Source organism: Vespa crabro, chromosome 6 (assembly GCF_910589235.1).
Source record: "Vespa crabro chromosome 6, iyVesCrab1.2, whole genome shotgun sequence".
In the NCBI taxonomy this organism is placed as follows: domain Eukaryota; kingdom Metazoa; phylum Arthropoda; class Insecta; order Hymenoptera; family Vespidae; genus Vespa; species Vespa crabro.
Genome location: NC_060960.1, coordinates 7,134,339 through 7,160,283, shown reverse-complemented (window position 1 = coordinate 7,160,283; position 25,945 = coordinate 7,134,339). Strand labels below are relative to the sequence as shown.

At 37.6% G+C, this 25,945-nt stretch overlaps 1 protein-coding gene across 2 annotated transcripts in view; it reads right to left on the bottom strand.

The window, feature by feature from the left end:
• LOC124425101 (homeotic protein ultrabithorax-like) overlaps positions 1-25,945 on the bottom strand; it is a 487,023-nt gene that overhangs the window by 165,375 nt on the left and 295,703 nt on the right. Inside the window, exons 5-6 of one of the 2 annotated variants that reach the window (XR_006942424.1) lie at positions 4,623-4,711; positions 2,841-3,030 (exon numbers count right to left, since the gene is read on the bottom strand). The gene's annotated coding sequence lies outside the window, so the exon portion shown is untranslated. Of the gene's footprint in view, positions 1-2,840; positions 3,031-4,622; positions 4,712-25,945 lie in introns of those variants that run through there. The other variant, XR_006942425.1, reaches the window with a different exon arrangement.

The window sequence follows — 25,945 nt, the reverse complement described above, 5'->3', positions numbered from 1 at the left end:
CGTAAAAGTCAGGGCCTTTGAGCCTCGCAGCTATGGTAGGGCGCGCGTGTCCGTTATGGTGGGGGCGTGAAGCCGTGCCTCCTCGAAGAGGGAGAAAGCCAGGGTGCCGAAGCCGGAGCCGGTGCCGGTGCCGGTGCCGTTGCGGTACTCTATGGGTAGCCAAAATGGGCCTAAATGCCTCTTTTAAAGCGCCATCGAAGATAACCGGCCGACCACTAAAGGGGTTTACTTAATACCGAGACCGCATTCTCACAGAACCGGACGACGCGGTGCGGTGGGGTGCGGTGGGGGTTATGCGATGAGCTTGAGAATGGATCTTGATCTTTCGTCGTTTGGCCCGCTCAACGAATTCATGATGACGATGACGACGATTATGAGAGTGGAACCAATCGAAAATTCGACACTATCAAACAACTTTTATAATCGAATAAGATCGTGTAATTAAGTCGTAAAAGTGTGGGGGAGTGGTTTTTTTTCAGGGGAGGGTGGGAGAGGAGGGAGAAAGCTTAAGAACATTTACGTGTAAAAGAAAGAAAAGTAAGAAAGTCGCGAATATCTTTGGAAGAGTACGATGCCGAAGAAGAACGCTCGATGGACGTTCTTTTCCCTCGAGGGCTCTCGAATAAAACTATGAGGAAGCTCTTGGAAAGGTTTTCACGAGGGGAGGAAGGGTAGGTTGAAATTAAAGGGCGTAACTATAGTAACGACTGACGAGAAGAAGAAGAAGAAGAAGAAGAAGAAGAAGAAGAAGAAGAAGAAGAAGAAAAAAGAAGAGGAAGAAGAAGAAGAAGAAGAGAAAGGAGAGAAAGAAGAGGAATAAGAGGAGACGAAAGCGAAAAAGAGGTTATTGCACTTTTTCTCTCTCTCTCTCTCTCTCTCTCTCTCTTCTTCTCTCTCTTTCTCGTAGAGAAAATCTGCACTCTCGCTAAACCAGCGTCCATTCTTCATCGGTCCGCTTCGTCGGCTTCGGCTTCGGCTCTTTTCGGAGTCGGTTCAATGTACCGCTCGGACTCTCATTTCGGTTGTTCTCTTTTTCTCTTTCTTCTCTTTTCTCCTCTTTCATCTCTTCTCGATTCTTCGTATCTCTTTTTTCCCTTGTCCCTTTCCCCCATTCAAGTTCTTTTTTCCTCCCAAGGGAGAATCAGGGATGAATATTCGATCATGAAACTGCCCCGGAATTTCAGATAAGCACGATTCTTCTCCATCGTTATTCGTTCGCGCGCACGCTGCTGCCTACCTTGAAGTTCTTCAGGGGATCAACCTGTGATATACATATACTTCGGGTACTTGGACAAGAATGGCGTGCCTTTCTGGGCGGTTCCATTGCGACCGATCCACACTTTATATTTTTTTGGAAAAATATACCTTTATCGACGATCTCCTCTCTCTCTCTCTCTCTTTCTCTTCCATTATGCCCATTGAATTTCTTTTTGAATCGATTTGGATATTTTTGAATTAGACGAAAAACAATCGAAAAATGAACGAAGAATTGTGTTTTGTTCAGGCTTGAAAAAAGATCTACTATTATTAATATTATTAATAACGAATGTTTATTAAATTTTTCCCTTAAAGAATGTTCGATCATTTTGATTCGACGAATCATTGTACAATGATTCCTATATCGTAAAAGATATATAGTTTTAACGTAAACAATGTTACAACGATTTCTTCTTCCATTTTAAAAATATAATTTAAAAATTTTTAAATAAATTTAAAAATAATATGATGTAATAAACGAATGACGTATTCCAGATGTTTTTACAGATATATCAAAAAGGAGACAATTAAAATCCATATGAGTAGAGCCTTTATATTCGAGTCATCATGATAAAAGATCTGAAACCGAGTAATTGAGTACTCGGTCCAAATATTCGAACACTTGAATCCAAATCTTGGCTCGAATTTCGAATTATAATAAGTACCTAATTTGAGTACTCGTAATAATAAAAATAATAAATATCTCTTAGTTGATATTCATTTGAAATAATTTGCCGGTTCTGTGTCGATATTTCATAGTGTCTATGAAAGTGTCTAACGAGATCGTTATGAATAAAACATTCACAATAGTCATCTTTTACAACTATTTATTAGTACACATTTTTAGAATATGTAAATAAATTTATTTAAAGGCTATTATTAATATTGCCATCGATAGGATGTATTATTACGTAAAATATAGTATAGGAACGATTCATACTAATTATTCTACTTCTTATAGGTATTACTTTATCTTATCGATTAACATTTAGATCTTGTTTTTCAACGATAAGTAGATACAATTTATTCTCTTTTTTATATTCTTTTATCATTAGGAGTCCAATGAATTTGTCACTTTTTATGTCTACATACGTGATTAACAATTTCATTAATACAGATTGCAATCAAGAGTTTGTTTTTACATGCGATACAAAGAAAAAACACGGTTTATAAAATAATTAAAACATATTATAATATTTTTTGCTACTTTTAAAATTGCCATGTCAAAGTAGGAATGTAGTTTGTTCGATTACGATAAAAACGAAGCTCTTTTTAAAAACGATCGTTTCTTGTACAATCAAAGAATAATCATTCTAGAAAATTTATTTTTAAGATGATACATTTATCCGGACATCGATTAAACAAGAGAGATACAATAATATTATTTATTAGATGTATTGAGTTAATCTTTATATTTAATAGATATCTTTGAAAATTAACTTTCGACAAAGAAAACCTTTGGAATCTTATCAAAACGAATCTTTTTTTAATGTATCAGAAATGCTAACATTTCTAGAAACATTTGAGATATCTATAGTAAATTACGAAAATATTCGAGATGTGATTAAATCTTAAAAGAAAATATTTATAAAAGAGAAAGAATAAAAAAAAAAAAGATCGTTCTATCGATTCTCATGGATTGCAATGAAAAGTGCAACGCAAGAACAAGAAGATGTCCTCTTTGCCATCTGGCGGTCACGTGCTGCATCACCTGGCTGCAAAATGACGCTTGCAGCTCCCTACCATTCTCACAGTCGATAGCTATGCAACATCCTTGGAAAAAGGAGTGTTAATATCATCGTTGATGATATACCCAATGATATCTCTTTGACTTCTCTACATGCATAATATATCTTTCGATTAGTTATCAAATTTAGAAATTATTCAGACTGATGTCCTTTTTTTTTTTTTTAAGGACGAAAGCAAACGATACTATCGATATCCATAATTCTCTTAAAAGGATACAGCTGTGCTCGTAAATTGAAAAGAATATGAACATATCATTAAACGAAAATATATGCAGGAACAGGAACTATAATAATATAATATATTGATATTCGCCACTTATAAATTTTCACGATTCAAATGGTTGTATAAAGATCGAATAAAAAAAAAAAAAAAAAAACAAATGATAGTGGAAAATATATAAAGGGATTAAGAAAAGGAAGATTAATATTTAACGGACTTAAAAGAAAGTATTAAACCCGAGACACGTCTTGGTTGTATTTATATGTAATAGCCGATCAATTCGTTCAGGTGTAAGATTAAAACTCATTAAACACAGATAGTGACCTACCTTACCGATCGAATGACACGTCCGATGGTCGATCTGGTTTGTCGCTACTTAAAGGGCAGTTCACACGAAAAACAATGGATGTGGCAGCTGCCGTCATCGACAAAAGAAAAAAAGAAGAAAAGAAATGCATATCAGGAAAGCTTTAAAATTGTTTTCCAGAATAAAATCATAATTGTAATTGCATAATTCTCGTAAAGTAAAAGTTTGTTCGATAATGAATTGAAACTACCGATCGCCATCGGACATTGATATTGTTAATTGAATGAATGTTCTTTTCTTTTTTTTTTTTTTATCTTCCTTTTAATTTATTATTTTCTATTTAATTTATTAATTTTATTATGCAAAGTTAAAATATGTAAATAAAACAAAATCAAAGACAATAAATGGTTATTTATCAATTCTCTTTGAAAATAAGAATAGATTATAGGAACTTTAAACAAAATTTATAATACTTTGAATAGAACGAATACGTACACGTAAGATTCTCACAAGCGAGTGTATTAGTAACGTAGATACGACAATAAAGCAACCGCCTATTCAGTAATCAATACACAATGCGAGACGTAGACACCGATAGGAAAAAGAGAAGTAGACAGAAAGACAGAGAGAAAGAGAGAGAGGGGTGAAAATAGAGAGAGAGAGAGAGAGAGAGAGAGAGAGAGAGAGACACACAGAAGGGCAGGGAGAAAGAGAAAGAGAAAGAGAGAGAGAGAGAGAGGAGAATGCAGTTTCGTGACGACAATGGGGAATAATAACAGCCGGTTAGGAGTAACTGAGAGAGCGGCCGGATGAGTGAGTGGTAGTTTACATGTAAACAAACAAGTATCAATGCGTCCAAATTGAAACATAAAACGAAATGAATGAGCCCATAAACACTTAAAGCTAATGGTAAGGTGTGGGTAAGCTATCGCTCGAGGATTCTCGTTGATGCGAACGCTGCAAGAGAATGCGCTCTACCCATTCGTTTGTATCTAAGTACCGTACGATTTTCACACGTTTAAAAGTAATCATAAACACCTACGATTTCGGGCCATTTTCTTTCTTTCTTTTTTCGATTACTTCGACTTACCTCGATTTTAAGTCGTCCATGTTGCGATACCCCGCAATTTGTTTCCTGGATCAATTGTCCTCTTCGAAAAAGAATAGCATTCGTTTATTCTGAAAAGAGAGAAAAGTATTTCTCAAAAGTAAATTTTGATAATACCATTATATGCCATAATCAAATGAAATTAAATCAAAGAGCATGCAATTCTTATTTACTTTGTAGAAATGATACGTCAATGTTTGACGTATGGATTTCGAATAACGAACGATTGATTCCAAGTCATACAATGATTTTCTGTTTAACGAATACACTGATCGTCTTTGTGACTTGGCTATTGCGACATTAAGATTTCAAGAGGGAGTCCCAACAGACGAGCGTGCTAACGGTGCCATATTTGTTCCTCTTTGGCGTGTCATAGCGACCTCTTATGGTGGACGACCGATTAACTTGTTTTTTTCTCGCAATGCTTTAGACAAAAAAAAAAAGAAAGACTTGGATTCTCGAAGAATAGGTGATAGTGCCTGAATGGGAGCATTGAAAGAAGTCTGTTAATTGATGCTTGGCGACGATCGTGAGTGCTTTCTAAAGAAAAAAAAAAAAAAAAAAAAAGAAAAAAAAAGAAAAAGGAAAAAAAAAGAAAGAAATAAATAAAAGAAAGAAAGAAGAAGAAAAAAAAACAGAAAAATACGTCACCCAGCACCGAGTGTTACGGAAAGTTTATTCGCTCATTTGTACGATCATCTTCATCGTAAAAATATTTTCAATCCTTCATGCGCGTCTAATTGTTATAATATCTTGTTATATATATATATATATATATACACATATATTTTTTTTTTTCGAAAAACGAAAACGAAAGATATTTGTTTGTCGGTATATAAGATTCTTCGATCATCGACCGAATTGACCTTCTTCTTTTTATCGGTTTTAAAAATTTTTTTTCCCCCTTCTAACGGAAGTCTCTTGAGTTTATTTGAATGAAACACGCGAGGTTTACCGTCACGAAAGTCGAAGTGCGCGCGCGAACAATGGTATCGAATAACGATCGATGCACGTTTCGTACCTTTTTACCCGGTCCAGTCGCTCTTACTTTTCTTTTGATCTTCGCGTCGGCCATGTTCTTTCTCTTTCTCTCTCCCTCCCTTCTCTCCTTTACCATCCCTATCTCTATCCGTTAGACTTGTCGATTTATGCGTATTATACATGGCGAACGTTTGAATTGCAAATATGTACCTACTCTGTAACGCAGCGCGAATTCTAAGTCATGCGGAAATGCAATAAGGTATTGTTGTTGCTACGAGAACGAGATCCTTTGGCGTCCGTTCAATGACGCTAATATTAATGATTTGATGTACTTTTTAATATACTTTCGTGTCTCCAGTAAAGCATTAATTATATTTCGAAAATAAGAAATAAGATCTCATATAAGACGTATACAATTTTAATTTAACAATTAATTTACGTTTCTTAAGTAATTGATTTATTATATTATTACGTACAGTTTGGCATAATACACGGTTGAAGATTTTATCTCACATCGGAGATGTATTTTTTTTTTTTTTTTTTAAATTATTAAATCAAACAAAATAACATGTATACGCTTAAAGAAAGTATATTTAATTAACAAACATGCGCTTGAATATTTAATTAAAAATATATGTAACTAAGGTGTTTCTTTTAAGTAGAATTTTATTATTATTATTATTATTATTATTATATATATATATATATATATATATATATATATATATATATGTAAATATATTTCGATTAAAATGTAATAAAACTATACAAAAAAATTATATCCGGTCTTAATCGATAACACAGGTACTTACCTACGAATACACCTAGTTAATTCTCGTGAACATTTTCTACAATAAAAAAACAAGAGCCTTTAGTATACGATGGTACGCAGGTAAGTAGGTACACGGTGAATGTGAAAACGCGATTCCCTCTCGACACGATCATTTATTACCCTTTACACAAAGAAAGAAAACGTATAAGGAAAGATAGCGAAGAAACGGTGGTCGGTTTTCATTGTGGAAGAAAAATAATCGAGATCCATGCTGTCGATCGTATCGCTCTAGGCCGTACAATTATACGCGTCCCCACGCGAGCATCGTAATTATGCCATTCGTACTAAAGAAGAAGAGCATCAGCTGGGAAGCGACGGCCCATAGGGTGAATCTCTATCTATCTCTCTCTTTCTCTCCCCTCCCCCCTCCCCTCATTCCTTTCTTTCTTTACAAAAGGAAGAGAAACTTTCGCCCTTTCCCTTAGTTTGAAGCAGAGGAGTGTCTCGGAGCCCTTCGAAAGACAATAAACGAACGAGCACCGAAAAAGGGGGAATCACCAGCGAGAAGGAACTTACGGCTGACGGTTCCTTAATACAATGGAAAGAATGAAAAATAACTTTATTAGAAAACGGCCGCGTCGAATTTGGGTCACTGTCTTTCTCTTTCTATCTCTATCTATCTAACTATCTCTCTCTCTCTCTCTCTCTCTTACTTACTCAAGGAATCATGCCCTTCTATGGAGTCCTGATCTCTTTCGGAACGGTTGCTCGAAGGGATAGAAGATCGAGGGAGGCCGAAAAATAAGAAGGGCCGAAGGGAATATCGGAGAAGAAAGGGGAGTGACTTCTCTTTGTGTGAGCGACGATACTCCTTTGAAACGACCCCGCCCCTTCTCTTCGAGTATTCCAAGACCATCTTGCTCAACCTGCCCCTCTTTACCGTCCTCGTCTCTCAAGGTCGTCCCTTGAAAAAATTACTTTCCTTCCTGACTTCAATTTAATCGTTATGCGGATTCCCCTTCTCGAAAACTGACCGCTAACCGTCCCTAATCTTAATTTTTTCATTCGCATATTCACTTTCATATCAAGTATTAAACTTCAACAGTTTGGTTAAGTATTACTTTATCTATTGTGAAAGTTAGAACGTAAAGAAAATGGCTAACTCGGTGTTATGGAGTTCGATGATTGGAATAAATTTCATGATTGCAAACGTCCGTGGAATATATTTTTATTGGAATTTATTATAAAAATTTGAAGAATCCTTTTAAATCCGATCATTTGAAATCTTTCGTAATTAAGGTTGGAATAATAAAAAGATAGAGAAAAAAAAAAAAAAATAAAAAATTGCTATTATTATAAATGGAACAAGATATCAAGCGAAAGCCGACGTAAGACAGGCTAAATAATTAATTGCATGCGTGAAATTTCATTCATTTCGATCGTGCCATTCTCTTGTGTAATAGCTCAAGACAACGTTGCAATGAACGTTGGAACAACTAGGAATGCCAAGAAACTCGCGATGCTTCTCCTGTTTCTCTTTATGCGGCATTTTCCAATCTAGTCTCGACATAAGGAAATACGTTGGACGAATAATCTTAAGAACGAATAAAATTTAAGATATCCCTTACTCGTACGATCATTTAGATTTAATATTTTCAAATAAATTTATTCCAATAGAAACTTTTCCAAAATGTTTATGTAATTTTTCGCCGAAAAGAAAAATCTATATCTATGTACAATGTTACATTTGTAATTCTTTGAATTGATATTAATCCCCTATTTCTCGTCGATTTTTCAAAAAAACGAAAAGGCTTATCTCCACGTGGAAATATCTAATCATCCGAGACATTTTCGTACCTAATCGCCATTATCACTTGGATTTATTAATAATAAAGCTTTTTTTTTTTCATTTTAATTTTAATACTATTACTATTATTATTGTTAAATATTAACAAACAAAACAAATAAAGAAATTGTAAAATTGAAATTATTTAAAAACAATATTTTGTTATCTGCGAGCGAATAAAAAGAGTGCTAAAACGTACGTAGATATAGGTATAGATATAAACTTATTATTATTTTTATTTGAAAAATAAAAGATAATACTTTGAAGTATTCGTTTCCTTTTAAGTTAAAACGAACGATTCGAACACTCGGCTTTACATCCTTCTCCTTACGAAGAGCTTCATTTGATAAATAAACAAACTGAAATATTTACGATTTCGAGATGTTACGCGAAGGGAACATTTTCGTGAATATCGATACTCGACGAAGAAAGAATATTTGCAGAAGGTATCCGAAAAGAGCGTCTATCGGGCGAAATAATGTAAACTGTATCCATAGAATGCCCGATGAACCTGTGCTTACCCATTGCCTTCCCCCATGGATACCCATGAGATATTTATCTCCGGGACATAAGAAGCACGCTTGCCTTTTAAACATATGGCGTTCGCCTTATATACGCTCTCTCGCAAATAAAACTTTCTTTCTTTTTTTTTTTTTTTTTTTCGTTTTTTGCCGCGACCATTCACTCACGGGGAGGGAATTCAAAGGAACGAATGCGCGGTCCATTGAATCCAGAACGAATCTATGAAATACCTTGCGTATTCGTTCACTTGCGTGTTGTTCGATGCCTTACGAAAAAAAAAAAGAAGAAGAAGAAGAAGAAGAAAGAAACATACGGAAAAGGAAAGAAAGTACCTAAATCACGACTCGAATAAAGAAACTTTGTAATTAATGAAGCAACCGTTTCGATTCGGCCATTAAAAGACCGCCGATATTACGATCGCCGAAAGTTCGAGTTATGTTTCTCCTCTTATTGAAAGATTTTAAGAGATTATCTTTCGAAGTGAAAATAAAAAAGGAAAAAAAAAGAAACAAATATACAAAAAACAAGGGTGGAGAAAAAGGAACAAAAGACAAAAGGAAAAGGAAAGAAAAACTGAGAGACAATATTCACCGCGTTGGATTTTAATGGGGAATAAAGCCGACACTTGTGCGTAATTAAAAAGTACGCTAACTGTAAAAATCTCGGTGGTTCTCGGAGACAGGATTTAAAGAAGGAATATAAGAGGGTTAAAAGAAGAGAGCTTGAGGAGACGATGGGATACGGCAAGTTAGAAGAAACGAAGCGACGTGGAAGAACGTATACAAGTGAAGGCGAGAGAGAGAGAGAGAGAGAGAGAGAGAAAGAGAGAGACAGAGAGAAGTGGGTGATGAATAATGGATGGTACGACGTGGCTATCTCGTGCCTGGTATAGCCTGTAGGACTCGCCCGTAATGGTCCGTAAATTGCTGAACCGCAGGGACAATGAAATCGCCGTGCTTGCCTCTGTAAATGCTCCGTTATTACGCATTTCTCTATCCTTATGATTACGTCAAGGACCATCCGCAATCCTTGTAGAAGCGGCCTTGATTAGAAGCATTACTTTGACCTTTTCCTCTAAGTCCTCTAAGAATGAAATAAATATCATCGATCAAATCTCTATCATTATACAGTATTAATTATATATTTTTTAATATAATAATAATTATATTAAATTTTAATATAATAATAATAATAATAATAAAAACAATAATAATAATAATAATAATAATAATTATTATTATTATTATTTTTATTATTATAAAAGAGAAGATTCGATCTGTTTCCCACGTATGCGATAAGGTGCTTTACGAGTACATCCTGACATCGAACACGAGATTCCACTTGAAATTTTTTTTTTTTTTCTCTACGATCGCCACACCAGTAGGCGATTATCATTTTTCTTAAATTCATTGCTAGTAGCATATTGATGCTGGTGGGATAGAATTACGGTGTAAAAGCGTTGGTCCGATGTATGGTAAGCGAACGATGAAGAAACTTTATTCGCGATAGCGATCGCTATGATATTTAATGGATGAAACATACACGACTTTAATTTTTATCGTACGTTTTAAGTTACTCCTAATTATTAAGTGTTTTTGTCGTATTATAATAATTAGATCGAGCCAAATCGGAGAATCGAATAGGGTAATTACGGACTATCGATAAAGATTGTCGAATTAGATCTAGAAAAATAACGGCCAGTTCATCGGCGGAAGTCAATGGTCTTCTCTTTGAAAAACCTTTTAACGATATAACATGCGCTCAAGCATAATTCATCCTGCTGTCTCGCACCCTGCTGAACGAGTACGCATCGTTTCTTACTGCTGTAAGCTATAACTAAAGACGACTTTTAACTTACGGCCATCTTATCTCCAATCATTTATATGGGCAACCATGAAACTCCATGCCGTCAAGGATTTACCTGTTTTCTTCTTTTTCTTTTCTTTCTTCTCTTTTTGTTTTGTTTTGTTTTTTTCTTGTGTGTGTGTGTGTGTTTTTTTTTGAACGGAAGTGCGAAGCATTTACGCGAGCTAAAATGTAAAATTTCAAATTATCGATGTTCTATGAGAGGCTCGTCGATCATGTTCATGATCTTCTGATGAAATAAAAATACATGATAACGATAAAATAATATCTTAATTCGTGATGAAATTATTCGATTAGAAATTCATTGTAAACGTAATGAATGTTAATTAATACAATTTTAATATGTATAATTTTTACATAATATTTATTTGTAATATTTATATAAAACGTTCGGGCAATAAAAATTTCTCTTTTGCATGTATCACATTTGCAACATAAAACGACTTTGGTTTCGAATGAATATTTATGAATCGTTGTTATTGCATTTAGAAGTTTCTGAAACCCATAATATTAACACAGTTTGGTTAAAACATAGGAACTCCTTTCGATTAATTAAAATAACAGCGACGGTTCGCGGAGATGGATGAATTTCATGAATGGAAATTTTAATATCCATTCACTTATGTTAGTTAGGAAGAATCAAGATGAGATTCTTTGACTATAACCATCGACTTCGATGGTCGTTAAAACGAATTCAAGCAGGTGAGTTGCGCTACGCAAACAAATGAGAGTACCGCGTTGTTTGAACAAAACCACGTCAGGTGGTATGCTCGTCTCAATTTCCCTAATCCTATGCAAAATAGGCTTAGAGTTTCTCTCTCTGTTCTGCGGTCACCGAAATTGTCGCAACAACCATTGTACCGTTCTGCGGGAGTTCGTTCGGTGTTGTCAAATGATCATTACTTTTCCAAGCCGTCGAAATTATCCTTCGAAGTTACTTCATTCACAGATTTTCCTTTTCGTCATTTCCATCTTATTTCCTTCATTCTTCGTATATATATATAAAAAAAAAAAAAAAAAAAAAGAAAAAAGAAAAAATGCTTTATTTATCCAACATCAATATCTCATTAAGATTTATAATTATATAAACTATCCTTATATAGAACTATTAATTTAATTTTAAATTCTAAATGATAATTCTAAAAAGTTTTTATTATCGTTTTTAAAGAATTTAAAATTTTACAATGATCAACAAAATTTTAATCGATCAAAATTAAAGTTATTTTTATTGTGCACTTTGAAACATTGATTGCGTCATATATGATCACCGTTTAAATGATAATTAAATTTTTCGAATAATTCAGAATTGTCGACAAGGATAGAAAAATTATAGTCACCTTGCTTGAACGATGCAATTATTTCGCGATCGTTGATGTTCTACCTACATACTTAATGCGATGCTATGGCGTGTGCATTAATGACATCGTATACGATAACCCTAGGCGCTAACAAGTTCAGACCGATGTCAGGACGTTTTAGATTAGGGAGATAGGTATATACTTATACGTGCTCGAGGTGTTCCTCTATGAACCGCACTAAATGCATAAATATATTTCTCTCTGGAAGATGCACCTTCGTTATTGTCAACAATTGATTTTAATATATGAACGACACAAAAGCCTATCCGTTCTGTAATATCACACCATTCGCGAGATCTATATTTACCAGATTTTATTACTCCCATGGAAATTTTATCATTGAAAATCGAATGACAATCTTTAATAATTATTTGTATGGATTAAACGACGATTTTACTTTTTATGAGTCCAACATAATTATGACCAACGTTAATGTCAACATGTTCTTTCTTTTCGTATCTAGATTTAATTAATTAGAAATAAATTTCTTTTCGAATAGATTTTTTTTTCCTATTTAACTAGATTTATGAAGTAATATAGTTATTGATGAGAAAAATAAATAATCGAAGTAGATATAAATCATTGGAAATTACTATGGGAAATAATTATAAATGACATTAAGTATCGAGGGAATCTTACTCTAATTATGCCAGATATAATTAGACAAAGAGAAAATTACGCGGCATCATCGAAGCTTTCGTATTGTCTACTTATTGCGACGCCTACAATGACTGTTGCTTCTCCGATAAGATTACCTAAATCAATTGAAATGCAACGTGTCAAACGGGGCAATAACACTTTGCAGTTGTTGCATGCCAGACATGATAACGCTCTCTAGGCTGTATCAACGACGAGGAACGCATGAATGCGTGTCAACGATATTTGATTTACGAGGAGATGCATTGTTAACTTTTAACCCACAAATGTATTATGTGTTGTCTCGTTATGACGATTCAATTTTCTCTTATTCCTTAAGAACCTAATCCAAAAAAGAGTTAATTTCAGTAAATATGAAAATAATAATTCTTAATTTTTCAATGATAACTAAAATATAACCTATTTGATATTTCTTCTATGAAACCATTAGAGTTAACGCATGGATCTCGCGATTATCAAGACGTACTATCATGAAGACAATAGAAAGGGTGGAGTTAGATAGAATCACGGAACAGAAGCAGATTACTGAGTTAGACAAAAGCTTATAGAACAAGGAGGTCCCATAGGCTCAAAGGGTCGCACCAGTTATGGCCGTACCGACGAGACTGTTCTCTAATAATAACCATCTTATCGATTGATTTATATTTTCTTTACATAATAATAGAAATATATTTAGATAGCCATAGGTGAATACATAATATATCAGAATAAAATGGGAAGGAACCAAAGAGACATTGTTGAGCAATGAATGACCTGTAACTTGAATAGAGAAACTTTTGTGAACGCAGTAGGTTGAATGAGTTAAGAAGAAGTCGACGTAAGTAAAAAGAATGAAAGAAAAAAAAGAAAAGAAAACGAAGAGAAAAAAGGGGGAAAAAAGAGAAGAAGAAGAAGAAGAAAAGAAAAAGAAGAAAAGATAAAGAGACAAAATCGGTCGGTCTCGCTCATCGTGAGGCACGGACATCCTAGATCTAATGCACAGCGTGCCTCCGTACCTATCTCGTGCCAGGTTTTGTAATATGAAATATAGTTACGGATAGACAATGCCGCTCAGATAGGATCGCGCAACAGAAGTCGTGCATTATTGAGTTAGACTAATGCTTCTAGATATCCCCCTTCGCGTGGGCCGAGACGACGAAGTAGCGCGGCCCGTGTGGTGTAAGAGTGGCAACGTGGGCCGGCGAGCTTTTCATCAAGTGGGTTCATCGGGGCCAAGAAGAGACTCGGGGAATGTGTGTGCCCGATCTAAAGAAATGCCGAGAAACTGACTCTGCGCGCTGGACCGAAGCGAGAGAAAGAGGAAAAGAAAGAAAGAAAGAAAGAGAGAGAGAGAAAGAGAGAGAGAGAAAGAGAGAGAGAGAGAGAGAGAGAGAGAGAGAGAGAGAGAGAGGCAACCGAGTAGTAGTACGCGAGAGAAGGCAATAACGTGCTTCTCCCCACCTCTTTTTCTTCTTCGCCATTCCGCCGCTCCTTCTCCACCTTCTTCCGTCCCTTTTTCTCCTTTTCGTCCCCTTAGGTCCCTCCTTCTTGGGACAAGTCCTTTTCTGTCTTCGACCATTTCCTTTTCTTCTGTATGTGCTTTCATCGTTTATCGTTTCTTCTTCCCTCTATCCTTCTCGAATGGCCTCAAACGATACCTTTTCCCTATCCTTTCCTTTTCTCTCTCTCTCTCTCTCTCTCTCTCTTTCTCTCCCTTTCTTTTATTCTTTCTCTCTCTCTTTCTCTAATCGCTAGTTTCCCTCGTTCCAACGATTTTCCTTACGAACCACGAAATTTCTATTCCCTCCTTTTCTCCAGTTTTTCACTCTGCGAATGTACTTTCCTTGAGGACGCATCATAGATTCTTTCTCTATCTCTCTTTTTCTCTCCTTCTTTCACTCTCTCTCTCTCTCTCTCTCTCTCTCTCGTGTTTGAAATTCCTCTTTTTCTCTTTCCCCCTTTTTACTCTTTTTGTTCTGATCTCGAAGGCTGCCCTTGTCTCAGCTCCCCCCCCCCCTTTAGTGTATTCATCTCACGATGTCTTTTCTCCAACCTGCTGCTCGGTTCGTGTATGGAAGAAGAAGACTCGCCGAAGGAACAGCAACAACAATGACGGCGCGTCGGCGGCCCTGAAATCTTCCCTTCTTTCTCTCTCTTTCTTTTTCTCTTTCTCTCTCTCTCTCTCTCTCTCTCTCTCTTTCTCTCTTTTTCTCTCAGTCCTTTCTTCTACCGCGTTTCTTCGCTGGCCGTGTGTCTCCACTGATTAATATCCAGATTCACCGCGGGAGATAGTTCTTGCTCGGATGAAGCAATTCCGGCCGGTTTTTCTGACGATATCTCGCGAGGCGGAGCCGACTCACCTCCTTGTGAACGTCGGATACCTCAAGATAGTCGACCACTCGTACCCATCACAGCTACCCACCGCCTTTCCTTCCATCCACTCCTACCACTTTTGCTTACCCTTGTCGAAAGCCAAACCATGTAGGTTCAGGCGGTACGATATCGACCGATTACTCGGACCTTTCCAACGTGAAAACGAATTTTGCGTTTTGCCGTGGAACTCTCTTTTGTCGTTTTCGCGCGTTCCTCTGATGAAAGAAAACAAAAAAAAAAAAAAAAGAAAAAAGAATAGAAAGAAAAGAAATGAAAAAAGAGAAAGAGAAAGAAGATATAGAAAGACTGGGACAAGGATAAGATTTATCTTGGACGGTCTCAAGAACGATATACGTATTCTACGTATCTGGAAGATTGTGAGAAAAAGCTGATATTCCGATATCGTTGGTAACTCTGCCGTTTTCAACCGATGAGTTTATCTCGGATCGGCGAAAGTTTATTGCGCTTAGTCGACGTTGCTACTACTTGCGTACAAATATGGTACGGGGTAGAAGGGTAGGGAGTATGAAGGAGAGAAAACGTTTATCTGATATATAACACGTCTATAAGTCGCTCGGAGATGGGAGACTTCGTGAAACTCGAGCCGAAGTACTCTTGGCTTTATAGGTTTGCTGCTCTGGTAAGGGGATATGTCTCTCGTAGTTAGGTAAATGCGATGCTATCGAAACTCGCGACGATAAAAATAAATGTACGAATCGACGAACGTATGTAAGTACCTAGCTATGTAGGTATTCCGTATTTTTGTAACAACGCAACTTACTCAACGTTAATTTATTTCTTTTATCCAAGAGAGAAAAGGCTTTCTTTCTTTCGAGGTGAATGACCATTTTGAAATACGCATTTGAAAGATGTATAACAATGAGAAGTCAGTTAAAAATACAATCTAAAGAATCTACACGATTATTTTGTTGAATTCGTTCCACGAAATAGATTACTGTTTGACTCACATTTAGATAAACATAGCTTTTTGTTGTGTACCTACCGATCACAACATTCAAAAGCTCGTCGTTATTAAGGTTACTCACTTACGTGAGACCAAAATGTACCTATTTATTTTAAATGCACTGCTATTTACATAAGTATAATGTTCCATTCAACTTTTACATTAGAACACTTTCGATAAGTTCATGATTTTGCAGTTATCCCCTTTTCGACGATAAAACCACTCAGGTAAACAACATAGTTAGCGGGCGCGCATGCGCACCAAAGTTGTTTATAAACATAATATAGAGATATCTACATTCGATCCTCTGATACGTTTTTAATCGATCAAATAATCGACTTCGAAGAGAATTGGAAAGGCACAAGGACATAAAGGATAATAAAATACGACGCGATAAGCAAACGATATTATTATTTCTATACGAAGTTTGTATTCGATAGAGGACGAAAAAGTCAAAAGAAAAGAAAGATGATACGTTGGAAAATTGGAGATATGAGATAGAAAGAGAGAGAGAGAGAGAGAGAGAGAGAGAGAGAGAGAGAGAGAGAGAGAGAGAGAGAGAGAGAGAGAGAGAGAGAGAGAGAGAGAGAGAAATACCTGACCGATGGCGTCAGCGAAGGATAGTAGAGTTGGTTGCTAGGGTTGCAGCGCCTCGTGTACCGTGGTGCATCACGCGATCAAGATGGCCGCCGTCGTGGCGACCTGGGCGTGGTCGGCGCGCTTCGCGTGTCCTCGCATTTCTCCTGGTCCACGAAGTCGTTCTCGGAGGAAGCCGACGACGAGAGCGGAGTTCACTCGCGGGAAAGTTCACTGTCTCGTGCTTCGCACTTCCACATCGTGCTTCCGTGGCCCTCGTCAAGAGTTTCGGTGAGCGCGATGCGCACGCCGCGCTCGCGCGTCGGCCATCTTGAATTCTCCTTCCTTCCATCCCTGCTGCCGTTCCTTGGTCCATCGTGTCGACGTACCTCGTTTCTCCCTCCTTTTCTCTCTCTCTCTTTCTCTCTCTCTACCCCCACTCTTTTTCTCGAAAAGCCCCTTCGCTAAACCGTCGCCCATCTCCTACTGTCTATTTGTCTCTCTCTTTCTCTCTCTTTCTTTTCGTTCCTTCGTACCACACACAGACACACACACACACATCACACAAAAACACACATGCTCCTTGTTTCGTCTCTGTCTCTTTCTCTCTCTCTCTTTTTTTCTCGTTTCCACACGCGATGTATCGTACGTCTTCTCGCGTGACTCTCGAACTAGAAACCTTTCGTGCCGAACCGCTTTACCAAAGTTCAACGAGCTTTTCGGATGCGAGAGAAATTACGAAGTCGCTCGTTTTTATCATAGAATATCCAATCTAATTTTCTCTTTCTTTCTTTCTCTCTCTCATTCTCTCTCTCTCTCTCTCTCTCTTTCTCTTTTTTTTTATCGAAATCATAGTCCGTCTCCATACAGCGAGTATGCAATAATTATTAATAGAAACTTTAAAAGTGATTAAAACTCATTGTAAAATGATGATACGTTTATTCCTTCCTTTAAAAACGATTATTAAATCAACGATAACATCGATTCAATATTTTTTTTTAAATTAATTAATCGAATTTACTCGTGCATAAACGAGCACTTTAGAGATTCGTAAAACGAATTCCAATAATTGTCCTCATTTCTGGTGAAATCAAAACACTCGATTCTACCCTTACGATGTCTTTCCTCGTCATCCCCCACTATGGTTCCCTTTCTTTCCCTTCTGTATTGTAGATCGAATCAGGGTGCGTATCGTGCGACAAAGTTCGAGCGAACGCGTTCTCAATGCACGATCGACGACGTGCACGTTTTCGCGCATCCTCGTCGCCGTAAAGCAACCTCGATGATTTAGAAATACGAATGCGTCGTAGGAGAGCAGAAAGAGAAGTTAAGTTGGGGAGAGTCAAAAGTGGGAAGAGGAGGATACTGACTGGGTGGTTTAAAAATATTCGGCGTAAACGCGAAGCTGTGTAAAGTTGCGTGTGGATAGTTTTGGACGAGGAGCGAGCTGGTCTTTCAACGAGTGAGAGAGAGAAAGAGAGAGAGAAAGAGAGAGAGAGAGAGAGAGAGAGAGAGAGAGAAAGTAAGAGAGGTGGAGAAAAAGAGAAAGAGACATATGCGTTGTGTGTATGTGTGTGTGAGAGAAAAAGAGAGGGAGTGAGTACGAAGAATCACGTGGGGTGAGGACGAGGCAGCAGCGGCCATCTTGGATGTAGCCACGCTCTTCGTCCCTCTTTCTCTTTCTTTCTCTATCCATCTCTGTCTTTTTCGTTACTCGCATGCGCACAAACACGCAAACGCTTCGCCGCCGCGGCTTTTTCTCCTCTTTCTTCTTCCCTCTTTTACCCTTTGACACGTGCCGCTGCCAGAGTCACGCGGGAGCAAAACACTTATGGATTCGAAGGCCCGATGCGCGATCGAAGGTATCGTTTTCTTTTTTCTTTTCCCCCATCCTCCTTTCTTATACTTCATCTTGAAAGTAACTATCTCGTATAGAGTCGATTGCTCTTAAGTTAAAGTAACGTGCTTTTCGAAAAGTTTCTCGCCTATGGGTATTTTGCCGTCGCAGAGACGCCTATGCGTAACCCATCGATCGTTCGCACCACTCTTTCATACTCCTTCCTCTTTAGGTTCACCCTGTGCTATTTCTAGCTCCTTTCTACCAAGTTGATGTTACTCTTATTTCAAAATCTGCGTATATCTAGCTTTCGTAACGCAAAGGGTGATTGTTTTTTATGATTCGATCAATATCAATGGAATTTCGTGGGGAATGAAATTTTTCGTTTAGTTTCACGTTCATTGACAAACGAATTTATGTACCCAAATATCTGGGTATAATGTCTTTCGTAATCCTTGTTTTTAAAAGAAGATGATTGTTTTTTGAGAAAGAAGAAAAACGTTGAATCGTCCATATTTTTTTCTTCTTTTTTTTTTTTTTTCTTCTTCTTCTTCTAAACGCAGTACATGCGCGTACGCACGATAATGCGACATTTGTTATGCGAGAGAGACACTATTGAGCGGACATTAATTTATTCTGTCGCGAGTAGCGCGATTGTAAATTGAATACGTGACGTATCGTTTACGAGGGCGACTAATTCGAGGCACATTTCGAGTAATTAATAAACGATACTGCGAAATTGTCGTCGAATATACGTTGGTTGTTTTTTCGTTTTAAACTCACAAATCGGAATCATACGTTGATATGTTTTTTTATTTTCCAAAAAGTATGTCGCTTAATTCCTTTTTCCATTTGGAACGGACAATTTAAGGCATAATTTTTAACAAAATTCGAAGATTCAAATTAAAGGAAAAATCCTTTAATCATCCTTAACGTATACGAATAAATTTAATAACGACCAAAGAAAATCAAGAAGACAATTAATGGCATGTTTTTTAATGAATACGAGTAACTTTATGGTTGATACGATAAGCGATTGAAAATGATCGTAGGTAGGGTAGGTAGGTACCTACATACATACATCACGATTTCGAATGATATTTCTTCTTGTGGTTTAATTTTATCGAGATCTATCGAACGTCCAAGTTCTCATCCTTCGTTTTACAATCGAATTTCTTTGGGCGTAGTTTGTAAAAACCGGTTCTGGATCGTATCTTGACACATCGATGCGCAAGACGATAACGATCAAAATTTTGCGTTTTTGTACTTTGCCGACAGACCGAATTAAAATCGATAAGTATCGCGACTCGGCCCTTTGTTAAAAGACTAGTTACCTTACTACCATGCAGGGCCTCGATCAGAGTAAGAACGGTTTTTGCCTCGCAATTTTCGCGCTCTCGGCGTTAAAAGTGTTTAAGAAGAGCAACATTGTATGAAAATTGGAGCTTTTACTGGAACTTTTAAGAACGATCGAATTATAGTCATTATCCGTCTTAATTTTTCGGAAGTGAGGACTCGCTGAAGTCGACTCGTTCGAGAAACAACCGCGAATTTTGAAGGAGACTATCATTACTCGCTCCTTTTGACGCGAAACTAATTTTCCAATTTCGATCGCATGAGACGATCGTCTTTTCGATCACAAAACACGTGGAAAAAATTTCAAAGATCTCCCAGAGAGGCTTACATTTCTCATTCCTCTCTCCTTTCCATTCGATTACGTTTTATCGTTTCTTAGTCCGAACGGTTTCAAGTTTTCTTAAGTAGAGTTTCATTCGATTCCGTTTTATTAGAAATCAAGAAAGAAACTAGTTTGATATAGTTTCGATTGCGAATGAATATAAATAACTAAGCGATGGGAGTCCACTCACAGTAGGTTCGCGGACATGAAACGTAATCGGTACAAAGTGCCGCGCGATAAGCGATTATATTTAAGACGGCATAAAGGTATAATAATCCCGTTGTTAATGGAAGTTCTCGCGGTGACTGGGACTCGCGTCAAGGAACAAGCTGGAGCGCGCGCGGAGGACTCGGTTTTAGCGGGCGGAGTCCTCATGAATAATCCGTAACGCAGTAACGACGAGAACGACCAATCTGATTGCACTTTTATGCGCTGTTTGGCACACGAAACTCACGTCGCGCCTATAAAACGCATAAAACGTCAGGTATAAGTGGCCCGGCACTTTCTCGGCGCGAGTGCGCCAGCCGAACCTCTTAAGAGGGCTCGAGCTCGCGAGAAAGAGAGAAAGAGAAAGAGAGAGAGAGAGAGAGAGAGAGAGAGAGAGAGAGAGAGAGAATGAGCGCGCGCGCGCGCGCCAGTCAGCACAGCCAACTCGCTCGTCCGCCATCGCCACCGACACCGACACCGACCGCCTCGGCCGGATCCGGTAAAAGTTGCCTTTTGTTTGATAGCCGGCTAAATCGGCCCGGCAACCCCCTAATGCGTCATTACTGTCGAGCTTTACGGCCGACTCGTATCATTTCACTTAGGTATATTGATATGGCAACGAGTTCCTGACCTGCCCGAACGCCACGGCTTCTCCTGTATTTCTCCTATCTTCCTCTCCTTCTTATTTTCGCCTTTCCTTTTCTTTTTATCTTCATACATACTGTTCCCTGATCATTGCGCTCAACTCCTTAGCAGCTGAGAAAATCTCTCGCCGCCGTCACTCCTCCCCCCACCCCTTGCTCTCGCCCCCTCTACCAATCTCTTCTCACTACTTTTGGATATTTTGATTTTATTTTGCACTTCGGAATGATAATCGATGATGCAGAATTATGTAAGTAAATATGTAAATAGGTACTTATGTGTTTTCGTCTTCTTTATAATATTTTTTTGCGTTATCGTCAAAACTATCGTTACGAGGCCGAGTTTATCGGGTAAGGTTTGAAAACTCTTGGAAATTTATCCGGTGCTTCCGAAAAACGAAACTCGAGACTAGAACGCACCATTAGCGTCATACTTTACCATAGAGAGAAAGAGAGAGAGAGAGAGAGAGAGAGAGAGAGAGAGAGAGAAAAAGAGAGAGAGAGAGAGAGGGAGAGAATCGTATCGTTCAAGCCTATGTGAGATACGTCGACGTTTTCTTTTCTTCTCGTTTGTCGTTTTACATACTATCTATACAAATAGAGAGACTGTCGACTGACGAAGAATGCCAAGCGACGATCGAAGATTTTTCAAGCGTTGGACGTTACGCTTCACGGAAGTCGACGATCGACGCGAGCTGGCAATATCGACGATGATTAGGCCTTATCTTCGGGTCGGGTTTGTCCTCTGCTCGACGAGCCGTAGACAACCACCACGTTCCGCATCTCACTTAACTTTTAAATGTGTATTACCAAAGTTCAAATCGATCTTTCTCGAATATTCGCTCGCCATTACGAACGTTTTTCTCTTTCTTTCTTTTTTCTTTTCTCTCTCTTCTTTCGAGATTCTTCAGTTCTATTTATAAGAGAACGACGAATTATGTTAAAACAATACGAAAAATAATTGCGTTGGTAGAGATACCTACGTTTTCTTTTCCTTTTGTTTTTCATTTTTTGTTTCTTTCTTTTTTCTCTTTCTTTCTTTCTTACTATCTTTCTTTTTTTTTCTCTTTTTTTTTTTTCAGTTTCGTTTCCAATTTGATTGGAAACTCTTTTACTCTTAACCGAGATTTATTTTTAGAAGAGATGCAAATAAACGAGTTGAAATAATTAATACGCACCATATTGAGCCGTGCAACGTAATATACAGGAGAGAGCTCGTTAATCCTCGCTCATTGGAAGGCAATGTAAGTCATTGGCGATAATAATATCCATCGAAATATGAGGGACGATATCGGAGAACTCGTAAATTCTACGATCCAAATCTACCGTTCGTGCTATGTCAAGCGTCTCGACACTTACGACGTTCCCCCCATTGCTTTGGAATATTTACGACGTCGAAAGGATAAAAATTCGTGACAATTTCAACGCGCGAAGTAGCGACGCGATGGCTCGCGTCAGAATTTCGCAAAATCTTGGCGAGAAGAACGATGTCTCGACGAGTGTCGTAGGACGATTAGACGCGTCTTGTCTCTTGAAACTCGGCTTGTTTTTTCGATCAGCAAAAATAGTATCTCGGTTCGGAGCCTCGGTAAAGCCAAGGATATTTTTTACTTTTCGAACGATGACGATGGCGATGGCAATGGCGATGGCATTAGGCGTTTGTTAAAAGGGAATATTTTTGTCGACTACGGTTAGAGGTCGTTGTCGCTATACACTTCGAGTTGCGTTCACGCGGCTACGAACGAGCGACGAGCGAAACTAACGGCCGGTCGTGTGCTTTAAGATTACTCCAGAGACTCGTACGTTTCTCTCGAGTCGACTATTTATTTATCTTACACCGGTAGACATGACAAAAGCGAGAAGGACTATAAATAGTCGAGTCGGTCGTACACGAAACGGAAGAAGAAATCTCCGATGGGACGCAAACTGACGCCATCTTGGAACGGCTATTCCTTCATTTTTCTTTAAATCTCGTATGACAATCTGTCGTCCTCATTGATTCTCAATCAATTGAATACCTATTCGTTAAATTACCCAGGATCACTTGCAATAATTTTATCGATGGCTCGTTAAATGACCACAGGTAGTACTTACTTATACCAAAGCCACGAACCAGTTCGAGTGATTATTTCAGCTCTCGAGTCGACTCAACTAATTTATCTAGTTAACTCGTTCCCGCTATGTAGTAAAGCCGATCGTAGACGAAATATATATGGATTCCCGAGTGCTCCAGTTATTGCGCTTTCGAGAGACCCAGTCAAAATAGTACTGGTGCACTTCACATCGAGCTCATACGTTATCGTTATTTATACCTCGATTACCTTGGTTCCTATGTGTTACCGTCATTGCTAGCACGAGCTCGGGAAATCGTGTAGAGTATTACGAGCTTTTCGTTTGTACAAATGGATCATTGGAATTTATAATCCTTTTTGAATTCACATTATTTTCTTATTCGTTCACTACAAGAAATATTCTCTTTTGTTGCGACACTCTGAGCGATTATAATTAACGTTTGATTTCATTGTTATCTGTTTGATTTTTCAAACATTTCTAATTAATCAATAAGAAACATTGAAGAACCTGAACGACCGATGTTACGAACGCGTAGGTCAAAGACGAACTAACTCTTGCCTGGTTAAACGACTTGTCCTGGCAATTGATGTTGTCCTTGAGGGTGGGAAAAAAAAATGCGTAACTTTAACAAGAGAGTCCGAAGAAAAAAAGCGGGGGTTCGGAAACATTCGTGAAGTTTTTACGAGGTCTCGAAGCTAAGAACCGACGGTTCGGCCCTTTACACCGTCCGCATCCGACGGCTCGAATTGTTTCCTTCCGATTCCGATCGTTGCTTTGCTTTCTTCCTATTCTCGTTTGTTTTCTTGGAAGAAAAAAAAAAAAAAAAAAATTTTTTTTGCCTCTACGAATACCTCTACGTTCTCCAATACAGACTTGCTTTTAGGATAAAATTATTGAGATTTATTTTCTTTTTTTTTTTTTTTTCTTTTCTTTCTTCTTTCTTTTGCTCGTTCAAAAATTGTAAAAATAATTCGCGACTCATTCGTACGAATAATAAAATTTCAATGTGATGAATATTTTCAATGAAATTTATTTAATATTTTAACTCACATTTAAAAGAATTCATTTCCACACTACGATTCTTCCTATTCCTCTCGTAAAATTGAATTTCGACGTAATCTGAAATTTCTATGGCTTATCGGTTTGTTTTTCCCAACGCATATCTTTTTAGTTTTTCTCTTTTTTTTTTCTTTTTTTTTTTTAAATCGATTTATTTGATTTCGTTTTTAGATTTAAAAAAAAAAATAATGAACTAACAACATACTATTTAATACTACTTACGTTTTACTTTATTTAACGACTCAATAAAAAGCAAAAACATCTGCTATAAATTTTATTCGTGAGTTCAGAATTGAAAATTAATCGCTTTGGTAAGCCCCCAGAACGTATCCAAGTAGGATTTAAATACGTGTGATATGCAGAATGTTAACTCGTAATATTATCGTGGAGAGAGAAAGTATATAAAATACGCATTTAGGATTTGGAAAATCCGAGAAGACGGACGACGGTCGAGGAACGTTGGCTTAACGTTCTCTTACAAGGGCCCGAACGACCTTGACGACAAAAAAGCGCGTAATTTCAGGTGAGTCGGTAGAACGAACGCGAAAACACGAATGCGAAGGGATCGCGAGGTCAAGCCGATCGTGACTCTTCAGATCTTGTTCATCCGGCTTCATATTCGTCGTCCTCATCGTCGACCTTTCGAGGGCTTTTTACTCCTCGATACCCATGGTGTGACCATGACTATGACCCTTTTACAGCTACACCCGCCATAAACACCCTCTCGGTCACCCCGTTAAATGCTTTTTTAGCCAAAGAGCCTGTTTTTAACAACCCTTGAGAGACCTCGAAGTTCGGACTATCCAGCAGCCACCTTGCCGACCACCGTGCAGAGATAAAAGCCGCACTATTGCAGGAAGCGACGGACCGGCTATTCTTTTCTCGAGGTTTTTATGGCCAGCCTTGAAATTCTTCGCAATTTCGTAACTACGGGGCTTACGGTCGCTTTTTTAAAGGGTCGTATATTTTTTTTCTGTTTTTTTCCTTTTTTTTTGTATCGAATAAAAGAGGAAGAGAAAGAGAGAGAGAGAGAGAGAGAGAGTGTGTGTAACAGAGAAAGAAAAAAAGAGGAAGGAAAAGGAGGAAGAAGCGGACCCTTCCGAGTCCTTGAAGGGATTCTATCTCTGCGTATATCTGAATTTCGCGTGACTGAAACTACGAGGTCGTACTGAAGTAGATAATTTTGTTTTTTCTTTTTTTTCTTCTTTTTTACCTTGAACAGCCAGGTAAAAAGTGCAATATCAAGACTGAAAAAAAAAAACGAAGATCTTGGAAGTTTTACACTTGTATGCAATTTCAGTCGAACTCTTCGAACGTTTCCGAACGGTCGTGTACTATTTCAGATTTTCCTTCATTCCCGTAAATTTGTCATTTGCGTGCGAAATTCTCTCGTATTAGAAATTCACAGGAAGCCTAAATCGATTATCCAACCAAGGGGTATGTAAATCAGATTTTCTTTTATCTCTATAATTAAGACGCGCGATCCCTTTAAAAAGTAGACGTGGTCTGTTAGTTAAAAAAAAAAAAAAACAAAACAAAACAAAACAAAACAAAACAAGAAAAAAAGAAATAAAAAGAAGAGGGAAAAAAATAAAGAAACATTTATTCAAATCTCCCAAAAGTTCAGAACGACTCGCATTTATAAAAGATTCATCTTATTAAGTACCATCGGTATTTTTTTATGAATCACCACTCTCTGCCAGATATACCAAGAAATAAAAAAGAAAAAGAAAAAAAGAAAGAAAACAAAGAAAAAAAAAAGAAAAAAAGGAAAAATAAAAAGAAAAATAAAAGACACGAATCGAGAGAGTAGTCACTTCGCATACGGCTCGCTTCGTTTTTCCGACACGCGGGGCTCGTACGCATACCTGCTGCTTATATTCTGCGCCGTAATAAACTTTTATGAAGTCCTTACG